The following is a 3,734-nucleotide window of genomic DNA, read 5'->3' as shown; positions in this document are numbered from 1 at the left end:
GCTTGCGCAGTGACGTTCTCGCTACTTCCGGTCGTCGTCCTCCGTTCGTCGTCGTGGTTGCTTAAACTCCCTATTATCGCCGGATGAAAACCACTAAGGAGCCGACCATTTAATTTTGAGGGGGGGGGGGTGGAAGATTTCTAGTCATCAAGAAATTTTTTTCCTAGCCATCTGCTGTGCAGGATATTTTTTCCGACTTTTTGGTACATTTTTTCTGTTACATTTGGGCTGCATGCAATTTTTTTCTTCCAACAAGCGCTTGCAGGAATTTTTTTCAAAATCACCCATCTCCCATCAAAAGTTAAATGGTCGGCCTATTCAAACGCCGCGAAACACATACTTAGGGGTAGGGCGGGGGGATCGCATTCGACTGGGAAAAACGAGAGCGTGATCAGGCAACAATTCAACTATATAGAGTCTATTTTTTTAAGAGAGGTAAAAAAGTGACAAAAACGGCTTTATTTTCATAAGAATTTTGGAGAAAAGGTTCAGCTTTAATTGTGTGATCTTGCTCTGTTTCTTGAACCCACATGCCGTTGTTATTCGATTCATGATTACACACAGTCTTTAATGGTTTCATTTCATTATATGTCACGAGACAACCGTACAACAAAAGCATACATCCTAAAGCAATAGACCTAGCATAACCAGCCACGAGTCTCCTGTAGCTAAGTAGGTTCGATTCCTATTGGGAACCGGCACTGGGAGTTGTTTTTCTTCAAGTATGATGATGTACATTGGCCACCGTGAAGATTTTAGAAGCTGACGTTTCGAGCTTTAGCCCTTCGTCAGAACGAATTTCCATTCGCTCTGACGAAGGGTTAACCCTGGAAACGTTAGCTTTTAACCTCTTCACGGTGGCCAATTTATGTTTTTGAAATCTTTCTTCCCAACTTAACATGTTGGTAGTTAACGCTACAGGCCCCGGGAGAAAAATGATCATAATCATGCATCGTTCCATGACTTCTGCAGCGCCATGAATTATTTCAAGAATAGCTGGGAAACGTAGTGTTCCACAACCATTGGACTGAAATCCTGGAAATCACTTTCAGGAAAACTTCGACAAGCGGAGAGAAGATTGCAATGAGTAGTCTGTCAGTTTGCCTTACTTGTTTTGCCTTTCGTAGTCTGGGTAGATCGTGTAAAATGAAATGGTAGAAATAATGTTGCTGAAACAGGAAGGAAGAATAGGTTGTAGGAAAAAAAAGTGGCTCGTTGACTAACTGTGTGTCCGACCAAGAAATGAACGCTTACGAGCTACACCTGACTAAAAATACTGGCGACAAATGAAATGGCTAATTCAGTAAAGGTCTGCTCGAGGTTTGCAGAGTCACGCGGTACAATACATCCAGACAATAAAATAGGAACGAAACCAGGAAGAGTCCTTCTATCAGCTCAATTAATTGATACGGTAGTAAAAGAAAAAACGTATTAACGAAGGACCACATGTGGAGAAAAACGCCAGATATGATGACTGATGAGGTCGTAAAAGAAAAAACGTATTAACAAAGGACCACATGTGGAGAAAAACGCCAGATATGATGACTGACGAGGTAGTAAAAGAAAAAAACGTATTAACAAAGGACCACATATAGAGAAAAACGCCAGATATGATGACTGATGAGGTCGTAAAAGAAAAAAAGCGTATTAACAAAGAGCCACATGTAGAGAGAGGAGTAAGATATGATACCATTGTATTTCTACTGGAATCGTATCTTTGGAGTTGAAAAGACTTTTAACTTCAGTTTTGTAATTAGATAAACTAATAGCATGTATAGCAAACCTATGACAGAAGATATTAATAAGGAAATGAAAGCTCCATTGTACATTGACTTACAAATTGTGCGGAGAGCGGATGGTCCGAGTCGCTTCTATGCTATTGGTGTATCTTCTTCCTGCCGTTCCCTTTGTATTTCTTCATTTTGCTCCGTTGAGCAGGCATAACCCTCACATTGCAACAAATATCAGTCTGATAATCCAAGGTTCTGACTTCTTTGTTTCTGAATTCGTGATAAATAAGCTCATCAACTTGAAGATAATTCCACTTCACACCCGCGCTCTGTAGAGAATTATAGCCCAAGGACACTGCCATGAATTTCAGGTTCTCCCAGGTCATATTACTCAGACACGCTTTGCGTAAAACTGACAACGATGTGACTAAACACCTCTATCAGCGTACTGCCACTCATGCTCGACAGTAAAGTTATTGACGTAACGTATACTTTAGCGTTAAGTGGAAAGATATAGGATAGGTTTTGATTTCGATCCTTCTATTGATCGAACGAGGCAGCGCGCTTTAGTACCGTGTGATATCGAAACAGCTGAGCAAATGGTGAGTATTGTTTGCATCAGCATGAAAATAGGGCTAATTTTGTTTTTACATGTTTTATACTTGACCTGCGCGTGCGATCGAGATAACTAAGACGTACACCATTCAATCCGAGAAAATTCGACTGTCATATACTTCATTTGAAGATATCTGGAAGGAACCCTTCTGTAATTTTGTTACAGAGAAAAAAAAATGACATAAACAGCTTTGTTTTGTGGAAGACTTTTGGTGAAGAGCTTGAGTTCATCTGTGTGACCCAACACTGTCTTCTAAACACACATGTCATGACTATTCTATCCAGGATCACACAGAGTCTCTAATAGATTCATGTTGACAGTAGGCCTTTATAGATTATGTAAGCATAATTTTTGGCATAATTTTTGGCATAATTTGAGCAAACTGGCATAATTTCTGCCAAGTAGCAATGCTTGCATAATTCGCATATTTTGATAATTATCGGATCATTTTTGATGCTATAATTTGATCATTGTTTATCTCTACTCCCAAGCACTTGGTGACGTTATTCGATGTTTTAAGTTGTAGTTCAAGTAGTAGCATTTGTAGTTCACTGTGAATTACTGAGCGGCGTCTGAAATGGTCTGAGCTCGGGTTAACATAAACCACACGTTTATTTGAATTTCATTGCGGATTCGTTGCTTTTCTTTCTTGTAGACGAACGGCTTCTAATTAAAAAATATATTTTTTGGACTTATTTGCAATTTTTTGAAAGTTATAAAAAGGGGCATAATTTGGAAAAAAGAGCATAATTTTATCATAATCTTCGCCAAAAAAAAGCAATGCTACTAGCATAATATGCTACTTTTAGAAAAGCCTACTCGACAGTATATATCACGTGATAGCCCCACAATGAAAGCATACAAAGCTAAGTTACAACAGTTTTCAAAATGTGCTACCTTTCAAATTTATCCGTATTTTATTGCTTCTCCAAGATAACGTATCCATGTTTCTTCTAAATTTACCATCCACCGTGTTAAAAAGCCTACGCTCCCAAAAAAGCGTTAAAAAAATATTTCATGTTTACCAAGATTCGCTCTACCGAGATATGCCTTTCGATTGCCATGGATAGAATATATTGATACACAAAAAGAGAAAAAAAAAGGTCAATAGAAAGGAAAATTTTCGCCGAATTAAAAGGAGCGTTTCTGTTTCAGCAGTGCTCCGTTTTCCTGATAGACTAAATGCAAAAAGATGAATAGAAATTTACACATCATTGTCGGTCCTAAAAAGTATCTGGCCGTATGGTTTCGCTTTCCTTGCCCCCTTACTGTCTTAGACATCCATGTAATAATCTGCCTGAAATGATTAACTACACCTAGAGCGAGTTATATTCCACAGAAATTAAAAAAGACAGGAACGCTTCTCAGCACCACTGCAACCTGAGACA

General features: G+C 38.8%; 1 long non-coding RNA gene across 1 annotated transcript in view; it reads right to left on the bottom strand.

Annotated features, from left to right (window-relative positions):
- LOC148732590 (uncharacterized) overlaps positions 1-79 on the bottom strand; it is a 2,004-nt gene extending 1,925 nt beyond the window's left edge. Inside the window, exon 1 of the long non-coding RNA XR_016000725.1 lies at positions 1-79. This exon is cut by the window's left edge and continues 105 nt beyond it. This is a non-coding gene — a long non-coding RNA (uncharacterized LOC148732590).
- Positions 80-3,734: the final 3,655 nt, after the last annotated feature.

This window comes from Stylophora pistillata, chromosome 4 (genome assembly GCF_964205215.1).
Source record: "Stylophora pistillata chromosome 4, jaStyPist1.2, whole genome shotgun sequence".
Lineage (NCBI taxonomy): Eukaryota > Metazoa > Cnidaria > Anthozoa > Scleractinia > Pocilloporidae > Stylophora > Stylophora pistillata.
The sequence above is the reverse complement of the archived record's forward strand: the minus strand, read 5'-3'. Positions and strand labels throughout refer to the sequence as shown.